This window comes from Mus caroli, chromosome 13 (assembly GCF_900094665.2).
Source record: "Mus caroli chromosome 13, CAROLI_EIJ_v1.1, whole genome shotgun sequence".
Classification (NCBI taxonomy): domain Eukaryota; kingdom Metazoa; phylum Chordata; class Mammalia; order Rodentia; family Muridae; genus Mus; species Mus caroli.
The window spans coordinates 22,522,631-22,537,212 of record NC_034582.1 but is presented as its reverse complement, the minus strand read 5'-3'; the positions used below and the strand labels follow the sequence as shown (position 1 = coordinate 22,537,212).

Sequence of the window (14,582 nt, the reverse complement as noted above, 5' to 3'; positions counted from 1 at the left end):
CTGCCTCAGCGGCTCTGTGGCTCCTGCCTGTCCCAGAAGCCGTCTGCCCCCGTGGTCCCCACTCTGACCTGTAGAGACTAAGGAAAACTTCTTAGTAGTAGTTCCTTTAGACATTTTAGATAGGTCTTCAGTATTACCTCTTTCCATAATCCCTCCTCTACCTGCCTGTCTGTAGTAATCATCTCTAATGAAAACCATATGGAAGGACTTCCAGACCAAAAAATTAAAAATAAATAAAAACATAAAAAGAATCATTGTATAACTAATGCTAAGCAATGCAAAGAAGACGATGAGATGAATGGAATAAGTCATTTTGAGACATTAAAACAGAGTTTGAATGGCGAGTCCTTTCTCATCCTTGCTGTATTGCATTGGGCAATAATTTAAATATGTCAGAATTAAAAGGATATCAGGGACCAGAAAGATGGCTAAATGGATAAAGCTCTTAGGCAAACAAGCGTGACCACCCAAATTTTATTCTTAGAACCCACATAGAGGAGACTAGACAGAACTGAATTCTCAGAATTGTTCTCTGACCTACATATATATACTGTGTCATGGTCACACTGGTGCACACTATACTTGTACAATTAAAAAAACACACATTTTTTAAAGAAGGGATGATGTGTGTATGTGTGTGTGTGTGTGTGTGCATGTGTGTGTGTGTGTGTATGTAGTGTGTTTGCTTCATATGAGATGGCTAGTATTTTTATGTCTATGTATAGTCTTGTTATTGGTGTTGGTTGTAATCATCTCAGTCTCCTTCCTGATCTTAGGAAGGAGGCTTCTGGGATTTTACCATGCAGAGTGGTGCTAGTTGTGAGTTCTCATATTTGTCGTTCATCACACAATGCTACCATCTTTACTATTATTTATCATTTGACTTTGCTATGTATTCTTATTTTTTCATCCTTTCATCACCATTTGATTTTGTTGAGTTGCTTGTGTCTCTGTGTACATACTCTATGAAATTGTCACTTCTTTTATAGCTATTTTTTATTTTTGTTATGCATAATTTTTTCCTATTTGTGTTTTTTTTCTTCTGTCTCCTTTAGGGACATTTCAGTGACTTTATTTTTTTAAAGTATTTTTCCCCTTATGAGTTTAGTTCTAGTTTCCATCTCTAATATTTTCCTTTGTACTGCATTATCTTCCATTATTTTCATTTGGCACACATTAACCGAGGAAGCTATAGGCTACAGTTCTAGAAGCTTAACTAGAACCTTTACTGTGAGTGCAGAGAGATACAGTTACAGATGCAACATTTCTCCGTAAGTTTAGAATCAGATACATTTTAGAAGCTGCTTTAATATCACTGATATCACTGAATGATGATGGCATCTGTCTCAGTTCTGAATTGGTTTCCGTTAGAATAATCTCTAGAAATTATTGTTTTATTTCCCTTTTCTTTGCATGTCTATGAATTCTCAATCGGCTGCCAGATTGTGAGTGTGTGTGTGTGTGTGTGTGTGTGTGTGTGTGTAGTGACTGTGTTTCATATGTGATGGCTGGTATTTTTATGTCTATGTATAGTCTTGATATTTGGTGTTGGCTGTAATGAAACTGTTTTAACTTAACAACACATAATAGTGCTGGATCTAAAGCCATCTGCCCCCCGCCCCCACTACTGAAGTAGGATGCACCTGAGGTATTTACCCTCTGCCTGGACTGGCTGGTGGAAACTTTCATTTATCCTGGCTTTTAGGAACACCAGCTATTCATTTTTTCTCTGCCTTTCAAGTGATTCGAGTGGAAAATACACTCTTGTAATATTCAAGGGGAGTGTACTATCACCTTCTCAAGTTTTCCCTTTGGGAGTTCTCTTTTCATTACTCTGGTCCATGGACAACTTTGATTACCCTGGATGCCAAGGCTAACAGAAACATCTCTTCCATTCAGGGAGAAACATCTGTGTTTCTCCATTATGAAATCTAAACACTTTCCTGAGACAGCAGGCTAATAGTTTGTAAGGTTCGTCTCCATCTGTGTGACTCTCACCTCCTTGCAGGGCTCTGGAACTATGTCATGCATTTGCTTGGTGGGGTGTCCTGTTTTCTCAGGTAGGAGAGGCAACCTGTTTACCATTATCTCATCTTGAATGGAACCGTGGGTCTCTTCAAATGGAATTTAACTATGGAATCTATTTCTTCTCTTTTAATTTTTACTTAGTGTAGCAACTTTTAGATGCCTGAATTAATAAAGGTATTTACTACTTGCTAAAGAGTAATAAAGGTAAAATCTTTTAGCTGCTCCTTTATAGTTTAATGCTACATTATTCTCACAATATTCAATATTGTTTTTATCCTCTCTCCAATGTAGTTATTACTATTATCTATTTATAAAATGTTGGCTTATATTTACCAAACAGTTTAACATTTATTTCTATTTCCAGTTTGAAAAGGTTTTAGTTATTTTGAAACTTATAGACACAGCATCTTACTTAAGATAAAATGCATGCCAATGCCTGGGATTATCTTCCTTCTTCACAAAATGATCTTATAGTCAAGTGGAACTTACAAATCAAGAACACTAAGAGGTTAACTACAAAATAACAATAGCAAATGAAATACAATAATAGCAATATTCTGTAATAAAGTTTGCATATCAGGACTATTGTAAATTAAAATAAGGATGATTCTTAAAGGAACACTGAGTGCAGTAACTCAGATTAGAGAAACTACTTCAAAATTACTATTGTACCTGTAACCTACATGGAGTGCAGACACTGGAGCAAGGAAGGATTTATGTCCCTGGAATGACAGACTGGGATGGAAAAAGCTATCTTATAACACTCAGTTAAAACTTAGGAATTATTTTAAGTTTATGTTTGATATTTTTAATAAGATTTACCAGGGATACACCAAGCAAAGACATAGAAACCACAGAAAACAATGAAGGAATTATTGTAGGTTATTATCCTTGTTATGCTATGGATGTAACATAGGCCCTCATACTTGTTCACCAAGGGCTTTACCATTGAGCTACATCCTTAGCAAACAAAAGGGGATTTGGGAGATAACTCAATATATAAGGCTCTTGCTGCAAATTTGTGAGAAACAGAACTTGTTTTCCCAGCACCCACATAAATAATGTGGAGATGTAGTGAACCACCTGCAATTCCAGCTTATAAAAGGAAGATGAAGACAGGAGATTATTTAAGCAACCTGGGTAGTTCCAATAGCTGAATCTTTAGCTCTGAGTTCAAGTGAGAGATACTGCCTTTATATACAAGGTGGAGAGAAATCGAGGAAGACATTTTGTGCCAACCTCAGGGCTCCACATGTACACTCACGCATGCATGCTCTCTGAACCCATGAAAACACATGGAAAAAAGGAAGGTAGAATTTTGAACTGGGAAATGCCAAGAAATAGTAGTAAGAAGGTGAGAAATTAGAAGACTATAAATGACAAATAGAACAAATCCAGGAAGAAATGGGGAACAGTATAGAATATACCAAGACTATAGCAATTAGAATAGTTAGCTTCAGATAAAAGAAAAAGGAAGAAGGCCTGGGCATGTAATTTGAATAAGAGTAAGTGGTCATAAAGGATGAAGGTTATTTTGCCTAGTAGAAGCTATTTTTTTATTTAATGTATTTCCAAATACTACATAAAAGAGATTAGAAGCAGCTGCAATGTTGGCCAAAGGAAAAGGAACTAAACCCTGAATAATTTAATTGAAACAGCTGCAGTAAGATTTATAGCAATAAATAGCTAACTAAATTATTTAAGAAAATGAAAAGAAGCATGGTTGGGGGGATATGGTTCAAAAAAGAGACACCACCGGTGGCCTTGTACATTTTCACTTAGCTCACATTTCAGAGGCAGGGAAACTTAGCCTTCTTTTACATCATAATAACCAAGTCTACTGTTTTATCAGAGGCGATTATATATCTGTGATTGGGTACATTAGAGAAATTTCTTGGTTTTCCTTAAGATGGAATAGAAACATCACCAATCTTCTAAGTAGAGGACAGCATGACCTAAGATGGAATGGTTTTCCCACCTTGGAATCCAAAGGACTCAATGTTAAGCTTAATGTATGAAAGTTCAGTACTATACTTTGGTGTCAAGATGTGGAGTTATGACACGTGAGATGAATTTTTACATGAATCAGACCCAAAGGACACTTTACAAGTAGAATATACCGGTTTCACTAAGATTTCAGGTAAGAGTTAAGTTTAAATCACTTTATCTTGACATCAAGTGTATATAACATTTATGTTACCTGATAATCAACACAAGTGGATTTTTTCATTAACAAGAAAGTATAGATTTGTGCAGACTTTCTTTTATGCTGAGATTTTCAGAATTGACTGAAAATATAGAAAAGAAGTCCATAGAACTGAATACTCAATTACTAATTCATCGAATGGCAGGGACCCAATACAAAAATAATAGATGAAGCAACAAAAGTAACATCAAGTAGAATATATTCTTTCCAGAAGGAAGCCCTTAGAAATTTGTGTCTTAGTCCCTGTTCTATTGATGTGAAGAGACACCAGAACCAAGCCAACTTTCATAAAGGAGATCATTTAATTGGGGCATGATTACAGTTTCAGGAGCTTATTTACTCCCATGTCATCATGGCAGGAAGTTATGTGGCAGGGAACATAGTGGTAAGTAGATACTGCACTAGAGTAGTTGAGAGCTACATTCTTATCTATAGGCACAGAGAGAGAGAGAGAGAGAGAGAGAGAGAGAGAGAGAGAGAGAGAGAGAGAGAGACTGGTTTGGGTTTTTTAAAACATTAAAGCCTACCCCCTAGTGATACACTTCTTCCAACAAGACCAAACTTAATAATCTTTCAAATAGTGTCACATTTTGCTATGTGACTAAACATTCAAATATATGAGCCTATGGGGCCATTCTTATTCAAACCTCCACATTCCAATATCTAGGCCCCATAGGCTTATAGTCATAATGAAAAATCCTTTCAGCCCAACTTAAAAGATCCCAGGAGTTCAACAGCTTCAACACAGTTTATAATTCCAAAGTCCAAATCTCTTATGGCAATATCTTAACTGTAACCCTCTGTAACATAAAAATCAAAATGCAGATTACAGATGTCTAAAATATAATGGCAAAAAAAAACATACATGACCATTCTAAATGGAAATTTTAAAAAAGCCTAGTGAGGAAATACTGTACCAAAGCAAGATCACAGAAACAGCATGGAAAACTCAAATTCTACATGTCTATGTCTGATGCCAAAGAACTCTTCACATCTCCAACTCCTTTCAACATTGCTGAGTGCTGCACACTTCTCTCATGATCTGGTTCTGAAAGACCCACAACATGAGGACTCCCCCACGTTCTGACTCAGGAGAGGCGACACCCCAAATCACACAAGAAAGGTCTTGCTGCAAACTGCAAGAGGACTTTTATTTAAGAGCGCTCTCTGGCCCACAGTCATACACAACGCAGGGGTAGAGGACCGTGGCCCCCCAAGTAGCTGGGTAAGGGGCTACTTAAAGGAAGCAACTACAACTCAAGAAAGTGGGGAGGGTGTTGTTGGAAAATACCAAAGATAACAGTTAAGAGTCCCAAGGAAGTGCAAAGTCACAAGAGTCACAAGGAATACCTGGTAATTGTTCTGGTTATCTCTCAAGACAGTTTCTAAGAGCCCCTAACAACAGCACATTTCCATAACGGGTTCCAGCAATGGTCAGGGTGACTTTTTTTGAATGAACACTCTTTTTTTTATATTTATTTATTTATTATATGTAAGTACACTGTAGCTGTCTTCAGACACTCCAGAAGAGAACATCAGATTTCATTATGGATGGTTGTGAGCCACCATGTGGTTGCTGGGATTTGAACTCAGGACCTTTGGAAGAGCAGTCGGTGCTCTTAACCGCTGAGCCATCTCACCAGCCCCAATGAACACTCTTTGAACCCAGGAAGCAGGTGGGTGGAGGAATGTTGCTATCTGTTGTATGATTAGCATACCTTGGAGCATTAAGTCAAAGAGGTCACATTCCCAAGCCTGGGCCTAAAGGCCTAGAATTTTGTTTTTATGTTATACTTTCAGTTCTACACCCAATCTAAAGCTTTCATTGGTATGTATTGTATAACTTTATTTTTTTTAAAGCCTACTTTTAATGATGGTTCTCAAACACTTTAACCTCCCTTCGAGTCTACCATCCACCAGAGATAGTGGAAAAGAAAGAATATAGGGAAAGAGGAACTCTTTAGAAATGGTTCTTTGGAGCAAGTCCTGTTGGTTTTGTCAGGAAATTAGCAATTCAGTTCATAGGTCATCAGAAGCAGCTTGATTCACTTGCAAACACTTCACAGACACACCAGCAGTGCAGTTCAATAGAGTCTGGGTAGTAGCAGCAGGGGACAGGCAGGCCTCAGCTGAATCAGCATGAGTTAGCAGGAGGACCAGGAATACAAGGAACACAAAGAGAAATTCTTGTCTGTGCCTCTCTCAACAAAGTGAAGATCAGTGAAGACTCAAGATCAACAAGCATTACACAGCTAGTTCTACAGGCAAACCTCCAAGCCAAGTCAAGCTCCTCTCACCGTCTGTTGAGTTCTATTTATACTCCTTCCAAACATCTCGTGTCCACCAGTCTTGCCTCATCATGTGTCTTGCCTCATCATGTGAGTCTGTCTTAGCTAACATCACTATGCCAATCATTATGCAGAAGCCACAAGAAGCAGCAGGTACCAATTTCTTTCTTAGTTACTGTTTTATTGCTATAAAGAGACACCAAGACAAAGAAAATTTATATAAAGGAGAGCTTTGAATTGGGGACTAACAAACACTTCCAGGTACTTTGTCCATTATGATCACAGACAGAATGGTATCAGGAAAGTATCAGAAATGTTTGGTGCTAGAAAAGTAGCTGAGAGACACATCCTTGTCCATAGACTAAAAGAGAGACACTGGGCCTGGTGTGAACCTTTAAAACCTCAAAGATCGTACAGTAACACACTTGCTCTGATAAGATCACACCTTCTTCAACAGGGCCACACCACCGAATCCTTTTCAAAAAGTGCTATACCTCAGTGACTAGGCTTTTAATCATATGAACCTATAAGGACCATTCTTATTCAAACCACCATGGGTATCAAACCTTGAACCTGAATTGGAACTTGGCTCTTGAATATTGGCTTTCAATATAAGGGTGTCTGCTCTTCTCTGCATGACAACATGTAACTTAGACTTCTTGAGTATAAAGGGAAGAAAATGAATTCCAGCCTGACATGATGTGCAGCCTGAAGACGGTATATTCTCCATCAGTCCTCCCCAGGTTGCCACTACCTAATTTCCTCTCTACCGCTCCAGGGCCAGGGATCATGCTGTTCTCTGTTTTCTTGTTATTACTTTCTCTTTGGAAGAGTCCAATTCAAGATATTTTTTCTCATACTGTTATTTAAAAGTTGTTTCTCATTTTCTCAAAGTGTCATCATCTAATAACTAAACAAATGATTCTTGTCAGTATATGTGAAGATAAGTAACATGACTTGAATAAGGAAAGCACCATTAGAAGAATGGACTAGCCCAGCAACAGGAAGCAAGAACTGTAGAGAGGGCAACATCATGAGCTGGGATTACTCTGTGGGAGAGGATGCACTTCATTTTTTATCTATTCTTCTTCCAGAGTTTCATGTAATACACTTCACATTATTACATGGTTGAGCCTGATTTGTCCAGCAAGCCAAGTGCTTCCATTGGCTTTATCTACTTTCATACTCCCACAAACAAGAAAATTAAGTGAAGACATAAATGAGAGCAGTTTAGTAATGTTGGCTAAGAATATATGAAAACATCTGTACCCGAAACCCTAGTTAAATAATTCAAACTCCTTCTCCTAATGATATTGTCCTACTCCCTATTCACATTTAGAGCAATGTTTTAATCTCAATTTTTCATGTTGTATGGGGCACTGCTTGCCTGATTTCTGTCTATTTCATTATTGTTTCTTACATTTACTCCTTCTTGAAAGACACACACAGCCTTCTTTGTTTTGTTTGAACACATCAAACTTAATATACATAACATCTTTGCTAAACATTATTTTTCCATGTCCCACTATTAAGAATATTATTATAATAGACACTTGCATAGAACACCATTCCAAACCATTATCTATTTTTTAATCCTTTACTCTTTTGCTTCAAGGCTTTTTTTTAAATCATGTTTTATTATTTTATCATATCACATCATATCATATTTATATTACTTCTCCTACTGGAATATAAATAAAGTCTGTGGGTATAAGCATTTTTTTTGTCATCAGCACTCAGAATATCTGTCCTGAGTAGGCACCCCAAAATATCAAATACAATAAAGAATTATAGGATTGTTTTTTGTTTCCACACCATAAAACACCATTCTGCGGACATTTTAATGTTGTTCAATTCTTTTCACTGATGCTTGTAGATGCTCATTAGATTTCATATGTGATTTAAATGTATTTAATATTTTATTATATTTAATTTCACATAGTGGCACAAAGGCACATATCTGAGAATTTTGTTTTTAGCCTTCTCACATAGATTCTAAGCTCAAAAGTTACAAATAATGTCATAAATTAATTACTTTTCTTTTGCCATTGTAGAATGCCATGTCCAAAAGTGATTTATGAAAGAGTCTATTTTGGCTTATGTTTCCAGAGAAATCAAGGGTTTTCTATCATTTTCTGGATGCATAGTAGAAGTGAATAGCTTAGCAGCAGCAAACAGGAAGCTGAGAGCTCATCTTCAAATGAAAGCAGGAAGCAGAGTGTGAAAACAGGAAGTAGGGTGATACTATAAATATTCAAAGCTCATTTTCAGTTATGTACTTCCTCTAGCAAGGATCTACCGCCCAAATGTTCCATAACCTCCCTAAACAAATGGGGACCAACTTTTGAAATATCTGAGTGTCTTAGTCAGGGTTTCTATTCCTGCACAAATATCATGACCAAGAAGCAAGTTGGGGAGGAAAGGGTTTATTCGGCTTACACTTCCATACTGCTGTTCATCACCAAAGGGAGTCAGGACTGGAACTCAAGCAGGTCAGAAAGCAGGAGCTGATGCAGAGGCCATGGAGGGATGTTCTTTACTGGCTTGCCTCCCCTGGCTTGCTCAGCCTGCTCTCTTATAGAACCAAGACTACCAGCCCAGAGATGGTCCCACCCACAAGGGGCCTTTCCCCCTTGATCACTAATTGAGAAAATGCCTGACAGTTGTACCTCATGGGGGCATTTCCTCAACTGAAGCTCCTTTCTCTGTGATAACTCCAGCTGTGTCAAGTTGACACAAAACTAGCCAATACACTGAGTCTGTGAGAGACATTTCTTATTTAAACCTCATTCCACTCTAATTCCTCATTATAAAGTGAGTACAGATAGATTCTACCACCACATAGAGACCCCATTTAGGAGGTGGAAGCCAAATAATCAAAAACAGATGTATATATATATATATATATATATATATATATATATATATATATATTTGAAATAACTCAACACTAAGACAATTCACCAACAAAGAACCAATAAAAGTATATTACAGCCAGAATGAACTGTTTTCCCATTTTCTCAGAATATCTTTCTGTATCTGGCATTTGCCACAGTTTTGCAAGGTTCAAAAGATCCACACTGCTATGCGGGTCAGCCAGGTTAGGTTCCCACAATATTGGTTGAGTTCCCACAATAGCCTCTGGATTCTCACTGGAAATATCCATAGTCAGTATTAGAAAGAGATGCAGGTCCTCATAATTAAAATCTAGTCTTAGAAGAGTCAGCTCTATACCCAATTTGGCCTGGTACTTTATGTAACAAAGTAAGAGTGTCCTCAAACTTGCAGTAATCCTCCAGCCTCAGATTCCTGGGTGTCAAGATTACAAGTGTGAACCAGTATTCTGATCTCCAGGAGTTTTTACAAACCTAATTCCTAAATTATTAAATAATTTTCTGTTTTTAATAGCTGTAATACTTTCTGTATTTGAAAGAAAATTCTCACACAGCAGATGAACATTAGTAAAGAAAGATTTCCAGTAGGGTGTAAACACATGTTGACTGGAATTGAGAAAATTCATACATTAGTCAAATAATGGAATCCATAGGAAAACATAGGTTAGAAGTGCACAGTAATGTGGATCAGTTGGAAAGAAGAACTACACCTATATGAATACTTTTGTAGACCTTAAAGACAGTATGTAATGGAAATGAGAGATGGAATGGGATGAATAACACTTTGCATTTGTGCAAATCAAAATAAAACCACAGGGGAAATCATTACATATCTTTCTGGTGATCTGTAGCATATTCACTGGGATACTCACAGCCATAAGAGAACAGATGGGAGTATGGATAAGATGTGGATTGAGAGGGTAATACTTCCAATTGTAGGGCTGGATTCTGATGGTACTGACTGAGCAGTACCTTAACCTGACACTCTCTTCTTGTTCTCCTCTCTCCCTTATTTTTGTCTTTCTCTTCTCTCCCTTTAATTTTTATCTCCTTTTCTCCCCCCCCTCCCCCAGACGTGGGATCATTTTACAGTTCTTTGCCTTACTGTGGTGCAGAGGAGATACACATTAGGATTTTTACTTGGATCTTTGCTGAGGGCAGAGCAATTAACACAGTCAACATTCTCTCACAACATTGGTCTTAAAACAGCAGCTCATATTCTACGTGATTGCAAAAAAGAACAATGGGCTGTACTGCTGAACTACGGTATCAGGTGGTTTAGTTATTGTGATGCTTTTAATGAGAATATCTCTTGTAGGTTCAATCATTGAACATCTGTTCCTCTCGTGGTGATGATGTTTAGGCAAGTTAAGGAACTTTCAGGTGCTTACTCCAGTCATTCCATATAGCCTCACCATTGATAGTTTTGTCATAATTCCTATGTAAATGAACTGACCTAAAATTAAAATGTAGCACATCATTTAATAGACTGAAGGTTTTAGGAAAATGTTCCCCAAGTAAAATTAAATAATCATTCACAAAGCTTAGCATTTTCACATGCATTTCACATGCATTTACTGTATAAGAAAATTCTGCAAAAGAGTATTCAGCAGCAAAAATTGGTAACAACTTATATGCATATTATATTATATTAATATTACCAATATAAAATAATGGTAATAATTTATATACATACATAGAGACAAACAGGCAGAGAGACATAGAGATACACATAGAGAGACAGAGGTGCACTATGATATATATGCATATATATATATATATTATCTATACATATACACACACTTGCGCATGTATGCGTTTCTTTTTTCTTATCTTGACCTGGAAACTGTGCCCTTTTAAATGGCTTTTTGCTTAATTTTTAGTTAAGCCTGGTTGTTGTGTGTATACTGTTAATGTAAACTGACAGAGAGCAGCACCAGGTGTGCTCAATTGAAAGAATTTCAAAAGAGGGATCAAGTTTTACTACTGAGTAGCATTTGCAAAACTGTATTTAGCAGGTCTAATCCAATGTCATGGTTGAAATAAATGAAAGTCAAGATGACTGAACGCAGACGTGTCTTGTGGATTAATGTTCCTGCTGCCTGATTTCCATCCCCTCCTCTGAAGCTACTCAGTTATTCACATGAAGACCTTGCCAGAACCTTGGCAGGTACCTGCAGTTGCTCTCCTCTATGCAACAGAAATATTGTTTTATTTGAAAACTTCAGTTTAGAATTTTATCAGCCCCAAATCAAGCTAAACATCAGAACTACCAAGGCACCAGGCCAATTATCTCTACCAGTATGTCTGGATTTACTGAAGTACGACACAAATCACAGAAACGTAAACAGAACTTCGGAAAACTGTGAAGTCTCCTTGTGAATATGCTGCCTGTTCATTACTTACTTGCTGGTTCTTGGCATATATGATGAAGCTGGAGGAAGTGTCCCAACTATAGGCATTGGACTTCTATGGGATCATTATGTGATGCAACTATTTTTAGACTTTCCAAAGATATAAGAAGTTAATGAAACTTAAATTTGAAAACCCAGGCATATAAAGGAAAGGGAAGTACATTTAGTTTTGGATACTGCACTTCTATGTATAATTAGTTGACCCTGATTAGTCCATACTGGTTTTTTTTGAAAGAATATTTACTTAAATGCAGTTTCCGCATTTCTTGACACATTTCACCTATTATATAAACTACAAAATTGAATTGGTTCTAGAAAAAAATATTTATACTAAACTGCTAGAACTTCATGAAATTATTTTCTCAATGTTACCACTGAGTCATAGACCCAGAGTTCTCCCATAGTGTTTGTGGTAGACTAAATGTTTACATATTCTTCCAATCATATGCTAAATATAAATCCCAATGTGATAGATAACATTAGGAGGTAGGGGACTCTGGGAAGTGAAGGGGATTTAAAATAAGAACTGCATTGTCATGTGACAGATATAAATCCTTAGCAAAAGGATAGATGCCAAAAATCAGGAAGTAGATCCTCAATTAAAACCAATCTTCAGGTACCTCAGTCTCAGAGTTAGCTAACTCCACATGTGGATGCAACAGTTTCTACTTGTAGAGGCTCCAGGTAGCTAAGATGCTATGTGTGTAACACAAGAAAACAATAGCAGAAGTACCCAGACTACATTTTAAGGCATTTAATTAAACATATCAGAAGTGGAGTTAACAAAATTTCACTTACTTTCTGTTCAATAAAATCTTAAGAAAAATCTTAAACACTATCGCATCCTAAAAGTCTCCCTACCATTTCTGTGTACGTGTGTACATGTTTTTGATTTTTATTAGAACCTGTTCGGTGATTTCCAAATTATTTTATGCATACCTTATATTTCCTAATTAACTAGCAAACTGCTAATTGGGGAGCATGGTCATTTTATAATTTCCTGACATCTAATTAAGATATTATAAATTCATGCCTTTCAAAGTGACATTTCCTTAGTGATACAAATGTAGTGTAGTGAATACCAGATAAAATATAAAGCACTATAATTATATAACCTAGAAGTATTAATGAACCACAAATGGTATAAAACACTCAATGGTTAGGAGAAACTAAGCCTTTGATCACTTGGTATAATAAAAGCAACAATGTCTTTAATTCTGTGACATGAAAAGAAGATCTCTCCGATGCAGTTCCATGTCAGGTCACATGATAAACTAGACTAGAACTTTCTGACACCAAAACGGAACCTGAATATCTTGGTTTAAAACCGTGGGTGATACAACACTTACCAAGCCATCTCTTATAGAGAATATAAAACAAAGCAAAATAAAATGAAATGAAACAAACAAACAAACAAAAGCCCGGGTAAGCTTGCAACCAGGGGACCTTGAGCCAAGTCTCTATTTGGCAGCAGGAAATGAAATCATGACAAATTAAATTAAAAGGCTACCTTGTGAGACTTCGTGAGCTCCTCCCTCTTTTCATTCTGCCACCAGCATGCCATCCAGACTGAGGAAGACCTAGAAATCCAGAACCACGTGAGCCATGGCCACAGCTGCATGGGTAAGCACTGAGGAGGCAGAGGAATGCCGGAGGTACGCATCACCATAGGATCAACTATGACAAATGTCATCCAGGTTACCTCGGGAAAGTTGGTATGAGGCATCAGTACTTGAAAAGGAGCAAGAACTTCAAACCAGCTGTCAACCTGGATAAATTATGGACATTGGTCAGCGAGCAGACATGGGTCAACGCTGGAGTTGCTCCCATCATTGATGTTGTTCTATCAGGCTACTACAAAGTTATGGGGAAGAGAAAACTCCCTAAGCAATCTGTCATCACGAATACCAAATTCTTCAGCACAAGACCTGAAGAGAAGATTAAGGGTGTTGGAGGTGCCTGTGTTCTGGTGGCTTAAAGTCACTCCAGAGGTTAATTAAATGCAAATACTTTCCATGAGGGGCTGAGTAGGTTCTTTTCATCCTTCCTTGTGTGCATGTTGGGAATCTGCCTAACATTCTAGGAAGATAAGAGGTGCAGAGGTGCGGGCCCTTGATAAAGTCAAGTTGTCTGTGGTAGTAAATGTAGCCCAACTTAAAAAAAAATTAAAAGAGAAAAATAATCATAGAGTTCTTGAAATAAGTATGCTCAAATGCCTGAAAGAAAACAGAAATGAATGGCCTTTCCAGAGGAGAAGAGAAAGAAAGAAAGAAAGAAAGAAAGAAAGAAAGAAAGAAAGAAAGAAGAAAGGAAGAAAGAAAGGAAGAAAAGAGAAAGAGAGAGAAAGAAAGGAGAAAAAGGAAAAGGATAAGAAAAGAAAGGAAAAGAAAAGAAGAGAAGAGAAGAGAAGAGAAGAGAAGAGAAGAGAAGAGAAGAGAAAAGAAAAGAAAAAAGAAAAGAAAAGAAAAAGAAAATCACAATCTAAACTCAATACTAGAGAAATAATGAAAGATGCAAGGTCTATTTACAAACACATACACAGTCAAACACACACATAATATCCATGCATTTACACATAAGAACAGATCAGATAAACACAAATGCAAATGATTACTATCTTATAGACCATCATTTTGTTCTTCCCACAATGCTTAGCTCTCCACCAGGCATACTAGAACCATCCAAATGTTGAATAATTGAATAGCAGAAATGTCCTAAAAGATACATTATACTCTAGATTTCAATTTTTATC

General features: G+C 37.0%; 1 pseudogene; it reads left to right on the top strand.

Moving 5' to 3' along the window:
- Nucleotides 1-13,387: 13,387 nt before the first annotated feature.
- On the top strand, nt 13,388-13,808 carry LOC110307541 (annotated as a pseudogene).
- Nucleotides 13,809-14,582: the final 774 nt, after the last annotated feature.